A 12,522-nucleotide genomic window follows, 5' to 3' on the forward strand; every position below is an offset into this window, starting at 1 on the left:
CAGCATCCTGGGATATTATCTGCTGTTCTGGTCTAGGTATAGCAAACTATGTTGACTGATTGTCAAAAGTTGCTATGCTTCAGCATCTCTTAACTAGATTACCTACCCTACTCTAGGGAAAGCATAAATATATAGTGTGCATTTGCATCAGACTTATTGTAGCCAAAAATCATGAAATGCCTAAATCTCCTTCCTATTACAGTACTGATCTGTTTTTATTTCATGTACAGAGGGCCATTGCTGCTATTACTGCTATACTAACAGCCTTTCTGACCCAGGTGAAGCAGCAACCCTATATGTTGTCCTGTGAGCACTCACTCTGGCATGAGACGATGGACTCCTCTCTCTCTGATGAGCTTACTGAAGAGCAAGAGACAACACTTTAAAAAAAAGTCACTGACTTTTTTCTGCCTTGAGAGATTACTCAGTGTTGGTGCCCTGAGTTATCAGAGCCCAGCCAAAGAAAATTAAATGAGTCTGACATTAATTCACCTGTGCTGAGTCAGGTGACAAAGAAGATGTCCTTTTTGCCATATGATTGAAATTCAAATTAGTTTTGTGTGAATCCCGTTTACAATGTAGCAAAACATCAGCAGCATCCCACACCTGACATATCCTGGACAGATAACCTTTAGTTTAGAACCAAGACTAGGGAGTCAGGGTAAGTGCTGGACAAAAGCAACTTGGTGAGTTAATATATAAAGAGTTAATTACCGGTGTCAGAAAATAGATCACACAACATAAAATCGTCTAATTTGTTGAAATTGATGAAAGAATAATGATTTTTCTGGAAAACTTGCACATGTATACAGTTCTGCAAAATGAAGGCAAAAAATCCAATCTGATTGTGGGCAGAACTGTCCCTACAGTTTTCATTGAAATGAATTTTGTGAGACCCTGAACAGTCCTGCAATTTTATTTTTATTTTTCACTCCTTGTGTTAGAAAAGTGCTTGGCAGAAATAGCCAGGGGTATTCATAGAGACAGTGGATTTTTCCACCTGTTATTGGTAGCAAGATTCAATATAAGATCCGGCCCCTGTGTCTTTAATAGCAATATAGAAGGGGAAAATTCTCCCATCACACTGCTGTTATACCAACCAGATTACCTTTTCCTGTATAACTACTGAAAGCAAAAATTTACTGTGCTATATAGAATCTACCAGTTTTAGTAGTAAAATTATTTTTAATTGGTTCTTTTGACCATGTACCAAACAATCCTAGATTTCTCCATTCTTATGTACATATAAATTAGCTGCACAGCTGAGATCTTAATTGGGCAAGTAAGGACAGTCATATGGTGGAAAAGCAACACAGATTAATATCATGTATAACACTAGAGTGCCATACAGATGTCCTCCAACTAGGACTGCCAGGTTCAGGGCCTGAGACTGATCTTGTATCTTTAGGAGAAGAGAAAGTCAGCCAAGTGCAGGTGGTCTTGCAACAGTGTAATAGGAAAAACCACAAGGTGGAATTCTCCCTTCCCCCTGCATAACTTTTAAAGATACAGAAGACCTCTTGGAGGCCAGGCCTGGCAACCAAGTGGTCTTCTGTATCTTTAAAAGTTGTGCAGGGGGAAGGGAGAATTCCACCTTGTGGTTTTTCCCATTACAGGGTTGCAAGACCACCTGCACTTGGCTGACTTTCTCTTCTCCTAAAGATACAGGATCAGTCTCAGGCCCTGAGCCTGGCAACCCTATCTCCAACACGTATTCAAAGCCAGCTCTACTATTACGCCCTGCTTTGTGTTCCACCACCCAAAAAGGGTTTGGTTGGTGGGAACATACATGGGAGAATCCTTTTCTGTGACCATACTCTGCAGAATTCCCTGATGGGTTTCAGATAGGAAGTAAAATCATACTGACTTTTTCTGAGATTGAATTTTCTAACTTCCCTGTTCTCCTTAGTGTTAAATCTTTAGATTTAATTTTGTTTAAATATCCATCCCCACTTTACACCAGACTGAAATGAATAGAGGTGTCCCTCTGCCCAGATTTTTGTCCATTCTGGCCTCATGCTGGCCACCAAAAGTGTGGGAAGGAGGGCTACCCATGGGATCCCTGACAGTGGGAAGCCCCAAAACAGGGTATTTCAAGGTTGGTGGTATGAGCCAGTCTCACTCCTGTCACATGATGGCATCAGGTCTAGATCATGCCTGATCATCCTGGCCCTCCCCATCTTACACTTTGGCGACCATGAACAGTAGGGCTATGGATGCAGTGGTAGCCCCACTGCTCTGCAAAGCCCACAGGGTGTCAGGATGTATGGTTGGGATTCTGATGTTTCTGAGAATGAGCTAGGAGAGGGGGGCAGTTGGGCTGAGTCGTCTGGAGGGGAGGAGGAGGCTTCCCAGATAGAGGGGGAAAACCTTGAACAGGCAACAGACTCGTTTCTCACGCACTTCCCCCCTAGGAATGTGAAGCAGTTACAGACAGAGAGGGAGGAGGAGGGAGACCAAGGCCTTTCGGCTGCAGAGAAGGGTAGAGAGAAATCGCCTGAAGTGTTGGGCCAACCCCCTCCACTCCCTACCATCCTTTCCAAATCAGAAGGGGAGGAGGTAGCCGCCCCCCCCATCGTCCCGCACCCGAAGACAGTTAAAGAGGCACCAACGAAAAGAGGAGGGAAGGGGCGTAGATGTGGGCAGTTTGAGGCGGAGCAAGAGAATTCATGCCCGAAAGCCCCCTTGATAAGGGACAGGGAATGTTTGATACTCTGTTCTATCAACTCTCTTCCATGTCGCGGGTTTTGGTTCATGTTAAGAGTTCATGAGGCGGAGAAGCCTATGTCTGGAAATTACTCTAATAAAAACTGATTTGCTTTCATCAAGTGATTCTGTTCTTGAGTTCCAACCCGGGCACGACACAGGGAGGGACAATGGGAGTAGCTGCAAGATGTTGGAAGACAGAGCTGTGTGTGCCATGGAACCTGCCTTTTGTTCCCTAAGCTAGCCTACTGCCCCTAGGTGCAATCCAGATATACTGCTAAACAACATTTTCTGGAAACCGCAAGAGGGGTGAGTTCTCTTCTGCTCAGATCCAGCTTGTGGGCTTCCCATGGGCATCTGGTTGGCCACTGTGAGAAAAGAATATTGGACTAGATGGGCCACTAGCCTGATCCAATGGGTTCTTACTATGCTCTTAGGATCCTGCGTTGTCACCCGTGTTGAAATAAGATTCAGCTGCCAGTCTGGTTGACTTTCGTACTTGGAATGGCAGGGGCATCATCCCTCACTTCAGGCAGCAAAATGTGTTGGGCTGTTCCTGGTGATATGCTTCCCTTTTCTGAGTGAGAAGTGTCAAGAATCACAAGAATCAGGCTTCTGAGCAATTGGGTATTGACATGGGGACCTAGTGTCACACTTGGCATTGCCTGCATGGCAGATGAGACAAGGTTTACCACTTGCATACCCACCATGCAAAGATTCCAGGGATGGACAAATCTGTCAGTTTTGGTTTCTCTCACTTTCTCTTTGTTCCAATCTTAAGATCAGTTTGTCCCATTTCAACATCATTTTGCAACCTTTTTAAAAAAAATCTTCCTGAAAATTCATACACATCTTTCTGTGCATTTCTCCTAATATACACATCTATGCAAGCTATTTTCCTTAATGTAATGCATTTTGTACATTACTTTCACTAATATGCACATTTCTTTGCACATCTTCCCTTACTATATGCTTTTTAATGCCCTTTTCAGGTGGCAAACTGCATTGTATAATTCAGAGAAGTGTGAATTTAGAAGGGTTACCTGTGTTTTTGGTTCATGTGTCAGTTTCAGAAGTGCTCTGCAGAAGTAGATTTACATTAAAATGTGAACTGAACAAATTTCTCCCCCATCCCTAGATTTGGTTCATCCAATGAATGTCTTAATTAAATCCTAGTCAGCCTGAAATCCATTCCCATTATGTTGCTTCTTCTTTTCCCTGCACAGTATTCAAGTAAAAATATTAATATATTCAGAGCACATTTGACAGCAGTATTCCCAGAGGAGAATGTTGAGGATAATTTCTGAGATGATTTCATGTGCCCTGTGAACCTGCACTAGGGAAGCTTGATGTATGGTAAGCTGCAGTGGAAAAAAGCCCTTGGAGACTGTTGGCAAGTCCAGTCCAGAGGAGATTGTTGGCTCTGATATCAGTGGGCAGTGAATCTGCTTTGGGTTTTAGTATGAACTTTCAAGGAGCTGCCCAAGGTGCTGACGCCTATTACCAAAACAGGTTCAGCACCTGGACAGCTCCTTGAAAGTTCAGTTTAAAACCCAGAGCGGATTCACTGCTGTCCTAACATCGGAGCCACCAATCTCCACTGGCCCAGTCTTTTCCAGCAGCATCCCTTTTATGGAAGATTATTTTCAAATGTCAGTATATAAATTTCCCTGCATTAGTCCAGAACATTTGACTGCACATATCTGTAACATTAGTTCAATCATTAACAGGAATATTCAAATGTCCTAAAACAGACAGACAGACAGACAGACAGACAGACAGACAGATAGATAGACAGATAGATAGACAGATAGATAGACAGACAGATAGATAGACAGACAGATAGACAGACAGATAGATAGACAGATAGATAGATAGACAGATAGACAGATAGATAGATAGATAGATAGGACAGTTTTGAAAGCAACAAACAGAACTTCACTCCCTGAGGAGGTACGCCTGGCGCCTACACTATTATCTTTTCGGCGCCAGGTAAAGACCTTTTTTATGCTCCCAGACATTTTAATCACTCTAATCTTTTTAGCTTTTTAATCTTGTATACTAAGTCTTTATTTTTATTTTCTGTTTAACTGTATTTGTTTTTATGTCATATATGTTTTTGTGATTTTATTATTGCCATGTATGTATTTTACCCTATGCTGTTTATCACCCTGAGAGCTATTTGCTAAGGGCGGTATATAAATGTAACCAAATAAATAAATAAATAAATAAATTCACTCAAGCTTGCTCTGGATCCCTATACAGCATTTGGAGTGACAAGCTGTGCTTAAGCCACCTATCACCAATCCTGGGTCTCGTCACTCCAAACGCTGTATGACCTGTGTATACCTCAGGGAGACAGTTACTTTTACAAGCACTAGGACAGGCAGGACCTATTACATCAAACAGAACATCACCTGCAGATCCTGCAATATAATTTATGTCATCGAATGCAAAAGACCAGGATGTCATATCCAATATGTAGGTAAAACCACAACTGACCTACGCGCATGCTTCAGAAACCACAAATCGGCAATCTTGACAAAAAAGTGGAGCAATCAGTTGCAAAACATTTCAACATGGATGGTCACAGTCTGTTGGACTTTTCTATAACAGCGATAGAGATGCCAACAGATCCAGCAGCATTGACTAAAAGGGAGAACTTTTGGATTTACTCTCTGGACACATTGGCACCACATGGCCTGAACTTGGAGGAAAGTACCACCACTACTTAGCTTCTACAAATGAAGCCCCTCTGAGCATTCCATCCTCAAAGCTATACACAAACACACACACACACACACACACACACACACACACACACACACACACACACACACACACACTTAGGAGTCAAAGGCTCTGGGGCTTAGAATCTTTCTGCTTCAGCTGATATATTGTTTAAATCTAAAACTTATTTAAAAACCTGTCTGGATGCAATGGCTTTTAATTAATCTTCTCTTCCTTTTTATACCATATACTACCTTGAAGACGCAAGATCAATCACAGCTGTATTGTAATATAGAGTTGGGAGACAGAAAGATAAATGAGCTATCAGGTTTAGCATTTTGATAGCTAAGTTTAATTTTAACTAGCTCATGAACATACTGTAGATCTGAGAATAAAGTCATGAAGCAGAGCATTCATCCAGGATGAAGTCCATTCATAAAAGAATGGAATAGGTTGGCTAGTGATGCTCATCCCTATATTAGGATCTCTGGTAGAGCTGAAGGAGAGATATATGGGTCTCAGCAATGCCATATTCACAGCCTACATTTATTCCACTATTATTCCACTTTAAACAGTCATGGTTTCCCCCATAGAATCCTGGGTAGTGTAATCTGTGCAGGGCACTGAAAATTGTTAGGAGACTTCTATTCCCCTCACAGACATGCAATTCCCAGAGTGGTTCAACAGTCACTCCCTCTTCCCAGAGAACTCTGGGAATTGTAGCTCTGTGAGGGGAATAGGGGTCTCCTAACAACACAGCACCCTTCACAAACTACACTTCCCAGGATTCTTTGGGGGAAGTCATGACTGTTTAAAGGGGAATAATAGTGGAATAAATGTATGGTGAGAATGTGGCCCAAGGATACCTTTCTCACATTCCTAAGCCCTGTTTCCCATTGGGAAGAAAAACAGCTTGGGGATATATATGGGCAAAATCTGAAAGATAACTACATAACCTTTTTAGTTGTGACTCCTCATCTACAATCCCCAGTGAGGTCTGCCTGGCGCCCTCATTTCCTCCCAGGGATTTAATAGACTGAGATGATATTGTTTGTTATTGGTATATTGCCAAAGCTTCTTGTGGCTGTATGGAGGTAGTGTTGTTGTCTTATTGTCTTGTTTTTATAGTGTGATATTTGTTTTTATTTTCAATATTGTTGTAAGACTATCGAATATTAAATGACTAATAAAACTAATAATAATAATAACAGCAGCAACAACAACAGTATGTTCACACATTCACCCAGAAGGCTCAGATCTGGGCAGTTCATACTGGAATTTGCAAAGAACAAATTCCTCAAGTATCTCTACTCTTTCCTGCCATTCATTCACAGCCTCTTGAAGTCACGAATGCTGCTTTAGATTTTTTTTGTTTTGCTTTTAAAATGTGCTGGAGGACTATTCATGCATCTCTGGTATACTGTCTAATTTGCCACCTCAGTTTCATCTCCCCTTGAAAGAATGATTGAGCTAATGTATACAAAATGCTTTGAACATTTAAGTGGTTGGGAGAAGCATACCACAACTAAGCAGTTACTATTAGGATCCAGTGCCGAATAGATTAGGGAATTATAGGTTCATGCAATTCCTCCTGATGCTCTGTTAACTGTAAATACATGCAGGCTTTTGAGTTATGCTGTACACTTCATCACAGCATGAAAAGCCACGGACTCTTAGCTAAGCGAAGAACAAGGTTACATACTGGTGCAAATATTTTAGTCATTTCAAGTATATAGCGGCCTAAATAGAAGAAGTTTTAGCACTTCAAACACTTGCAATGCAAAGTTAATGGAAAGTAAATTTCAGGCCAACAGCTGAGAACCATTTATTATGAAACGAAATTAATGCCTAGCAGAAGTAATTAACAAAGGCTTACTCATTCAGGGAGCAGTTTCAACACTGAGCCACTTTGGTGACCAATTTTATAGCAGAAACTTTGAACAGCCAACAATCATGATTCAAAGGAGTACTTAGTATCCAGGCGTTCTCAAATTTGGCATAGTAGGCCCAAGTCAAGAAAGAGAAAGTATGTTTTTAAATAACAAATTGGACATTAAGCAAAGCTGATTCACACATGTATATATTACTCAATGCCTCATCAACTTAATACTGTCACTTGAAGATTTACAATTGAATGTGTGAATTAACTACATTGAAAAGGATTGTGTTTGAACTGATGGGAAGCTATTTGAAACCTCTGCTTGTGGTGTCTCTCCTGTAATGCCTTTTTGACTCTGGCAAGTCATTATACAATAGTGCAGTTGTGGTGTGATGGACAAGCATGTGTGAATCTCCCTGAGAGAGCTATTGAATCAACTTGAGACAGCCAGGGAGGGATGAGGAAGCTGTCTTGTACTGAATCAGAATTTTGGTCCTTCTAGTTCAGGATTGTCAACACTACAGGTAGGGAACTTTAAGCCTTGGGGCCTCTCCTAAGCCACAGTCCACACTCCCAGGGGACACCCCTTGTTTCCAGGCCTCACCTCTCAATATCCCTGCCCCATATCCTCCTTGCAGTGTGGACAGGTGGCTTCTATGTCAGTGGGGCAGTGAATCCACTCTATGGTTTAGTCAGAACTTCCTAGGAGCTGTGCATAGTGCCTGGAAAGTTTGGACTAAAACCTGGAATGGATTCACTGCCCCGCTAACATCAGAGCCACCCGTCTGTAATGCCTCCTTGAGTGCTTTTGCCTGGCTGAAAATGTCTTTGAACTGTGATACCTGCCTGGATGGAGAGAGGTGTATGTAGTAAACCCTGGCCTTTGCGTGGCTGGAATGTAGCCTCCTATAGAAAAGTAATCACCATATCCAGGTAAGAGGTGCAAAGATTAGTGTCACTGCCCAGTTTTGCCTCTGGTTCTGTCCACTACTTGGCATGCAGCCAAGAAAGGTTGTCCACGAGCTGCTGCCAAGCCTATCCTGACTGGCAGCAGCTCTCCAGTGTTTCAGACAGAGGTCTTTCCTTAGACTAGCTGGTGATTGAACCTGGGTCTTTGCATGCACAGCATGTGCTCTGCCTCTGAGCAGGGATGGGGAAGAATTTCAGTTTAGTTTAACTTTAAAGCCAAATCTAAGAAATTTGCAGTTTCTGAAACCGTATGAGAACTGAAACACAGCCATCCTCCGAAATTCACATCCAAATTTTGCAATGCGGTTCTCCAACCAAACAGTGCATACAAAAATGCATGTATTAGAGGAAAGTGTGCATAGAAATGAATGTTTTAGTTAAAATAACATACAAATATGCTTTATATTAGGAGAAATTGCTTGCAAAATGTGTAATTAGTCAAAATTGCATACAAAATGTGTTTATTAGGAGAAATTTGCACTAAAAGGATTTTTAAGACAAAAAACAATTGCAAATTGCTGCAGAAATGTGGAGAACTGAATTTAAGATTGGAAAAATGAGAAACAGAGAAAACCAAAATTGACAAATCTTTCCATTCCTACCCCTGAGCTCCACCCTTTCCCTTAACAATTAAATAGTTAAATTGTAAGCGAATAACTTGCAAACCACAGTGCATGCCTCACCTCAAGTATGACACAATGAACAGAACATGAAGGATGGAAAGAAACAGCAGGTATAAATCTGAATAAAAATTGTAGGGAATATGAGAATTTTAAAAATATGGAACACAATACCCCAATAGTTTAAATAATTCAGAGAGAAGGGATTTTCCACCTTCAAACTCAGGAGTAAGAAGCAGAATGCAGCAGCCAGACTTCTCGCAAAAGCAGTTTGTTGGCGACATGTTACCCCTCTGCTGAATGAGCTGTGCTAGTTCCCAATCTGCTACTGGGCCAGGTTCAAGGTTCTTGGGTTAGTTCACAAAGCCCTAAACAACTTGGGCCCAAAGTACCTTGAGGACCGCCTGATTCTTTATGCTCCACCTAGATCACTCAGATCCTCGGTGAGGCACTTGTGGTGATTCCCTGTGCCCCTGAGATTCAGTTGGCCCTTACCAGGGAGGGACAGACCCCTTAACGTAGCAGGCCTTGCCCTGAAGAACTCTTGCCAGTAGAGGTTCTGCAGAAGGAATCAACCCAGCCTTGTTTTAGAAATCTTTTGAAAACTGTATTATTCACACAGATCTTTGAAACGCAAGGTTTTTTTTTTAACCAACCAGTATTTATTGATGTTTATATTGATGCATTTATTGATCTTATTGTAATGTTGAGCTTTTTATATACTATTGCACCACATTCTATAGCCTGTTCTGAATCAGGGTTCTAAGTTACAAGTAGCACAGATTCTTCACTGCAGAGGTTAGCCCTCTAACACATGGAGAGTGACGGAAATACAGTGGAAAGGAAAAGCCAATGAATGCACACTGCTCTTTCCCTCACATGATACTAACTGCATGGGGAGCAGAGAGAGGTGAACTCCTGAACAGGTCCTACATGGGGCTGCATTCGGCTAACAGAGGGAGAAAGATCACATGCACACTGATTCAAGCTCTTTAGGGAAAGTGTGGGCTGCATATGTGAGTAAGGGGTTGGATGGGGATGCAACCTGCCTTTTTTATCTTGAAGTGGTTTACAGTTATTAATTCATTCACGGCTTTATGCTTGTTATCATCTCCATATCCTGAAAGCACATTACTAGAGCCAAAGGAAGGGAGAATGTGGGTCGGGCACATATCTAAAGTACCTCTGCAGTATGCAGTTAGGGTCAGTCTTTTGCCCACACTGGTCTCCCCCCTGGGAGATAAAGAGAAGAGAAGATGTTCTTTATCCTCCACCTCCCATCAGCCCCCTCAGATCAGGGATGATGGGAGTTGTAGTCCAGCAACATCTGGAGGGCCACAGCTTCTGCATCCCTGGTCTAATGCAGGTTGTGGAGGGACAGGATCCTCCTAGAAGCCAAGCTATGGAGCTAGCGATAGAGTTCTTTTTCTCTCTTCTTCTAGCAGGGTTTCACCTATTTTCATTGCAACAGGTGGCCAGAGAAAGCTACCTGGTTTATTTTTATCAGCCTCATACGGCAGAAATAATATACTGGGCTTCTTTCTGTTCCAAAGGGAAGGAGGGCAAAATCACTACTGACTGTTACTGAGCAATTCCTGATAGATTAGATTAAGCATTAAGGGCAAATATGAAGTGGGAAATAGTCATGTTGTCAGCCTAGTGTTATGCATCATGACAGGAAGGTCAGCAGCGGAGCCAGAAATAGGAGGAAGAGCATGAGATTGCCATAGAATATAGTAATTTACATACTGGATCAAAGCAACAATCTATCTAGAGCAATAACCCATCTCTGACAGTAGCATCTCGCAGATGCATCAGTGGAAGACATAAAACACCCATAACAGACAATTATGTGCTAATAAACTTGCAGTGGAAGATTCTATCCAAGTTCAGTCAGTCAGCTCTTAGATTCATGCTTTCAGACACACAGGCTGCTATAGTTTATACATTTGAAAACCTAATTCATGAATGTTCAGATGAACCATGCAACTGCCCAGGATTTCATAAAGCTGCAAAAAGCATTTGGCATTATGCTATCATGGTGAGTCCCATAGGCTTAACTGATGACCCTGCAACCTGGATGACCTGCTCCCCCCCAAACAAAAATCTTTGAAACTATGCTCCCTAACTTCTATGCAGTGGGTTATGATTACTCAGTAGTCAGAGACAGGCACTCCGTACATGCTGATTGACTTTCAGACAGAATCAGTGTGCCTGGTGGGACAGAGCTGCAATGCTAGCTTCTGGGCAGTGGTGTCACTGCTGCTTACTGGGATGGAGTAAGGAGGGGAGGAAGTGGCAAGGAGGTCAAGTCTATGTGGGCGCATCGGCAGATGCAGTCCCACCAGTGCACCCCCCACAGCCCTGGCATCCCTGCCACCGGACCTTTCCCCTTTCTCCCTCCCGGTAAGTGGCAATGACACTGCTGCTGAGAAGCTGATGCTGTGGCTCTGCAGGTGAGTTGCTTCTCTATTCCTTTACTATTACTTTAGATGTTTCAGTGGTGTGATGTAGCATAGAAAACTGGGTCTAGGTCCTGACGATCCCAGATTCAAAATAGCCCTTGCCCCTTTCCCTTGTTCCCAGGTTTTACATTTACATAGGGCATTGAAGAACAGTCCATCCCTTGGGATGAGGAAGGGTCATAGCTCAGTGGCAGAACAACTGCTTTGCTTGCAGAAGGTCCTAGATTCAATCTTTAGCATCTCCTGGTAAGGCTGAGCAAGACCTCTGTCTCAAATCCTGGAAAGCTGCTGTCAGTCATTGCAGACAATATTAAGCTAGATGGATGGATGGCCTGACTCGGTATAAGGCAGCTTCCTGTGTTGCTATGTCCCTGTGTTCCTATAGCTCACTGTAGCGCAGGGGTAGAACACTGGCTTTTAAAACATTTTATTTATTTACTATTTGTACTTATAGCCCACCCTTCACCAAATGATCCTGGGCAGGCTACAGAAATGTCACAATTAAAGCAAGTGTCATTTGCATTAAAGTAAAACCACAACATTCCATGTAGCCTGCTTAGACTTTCTTGTAAACTGTGTAGAGGTTTCGCTACAGTCGGGTGGTATATAAATTTGGGGGTGGGGGGGCAATCAATGACAAATATAACAAAATAGCAATACGCAGCCATGTAGGAGGAGGGGAGCCATCCATTCAACCAAAGGCCTAGGTAAAGAGGTCCATCTTGACTGGTAATCAAAAAGCAGACAGTGATGACACAGGATGCACTTCAGAGATGCATCTGCTGAGAACCTGGAGAATTGCTGACTGTCAGACTAGGCAATAGTGGTCTGAATGGACAAACAGCCTTAGGGCTCGTCCACATGGGAGCAGTGTCTTGCTGCAAATACATTCCTTTTACCTTCAGATTTGGTTAGAGCAGTATCAGGCTCAATTTGAGTGGCAAAGCCAGTGTTTTCCAGCCACATCAGTGGGAATTCCAGTGTGTTGGATCAATCCTGATGTCTGTTTGTGGCCCTGCCTTCTAATTTGATATTCCCCCTCCTTTTGTTTGTGAATTAACTGGGCATGTGGGAGGTTCTTTGACCTGCACACAAGAGGCTTTAAAAAAAAAATCCTCCCAAGGAGGCAGTATGCGATTCTGCACTTCTGGAG

Source organism: Rhineura floridana, chromosome 5 (assembly GCF_030035675.1).
Source record: "Rhineura floridana isolate rRhiFlo1 chromosome 5, rRhiFlo1.hap2, whole genome shotgun sequence".
Taxonomy (NCBI): domain Eukaryota; kingdom Metazoa; phylum Chordata; class Lepidosauria; order Squamata; family Rhineuridae; genus Rhineura; species Rhineura floridana.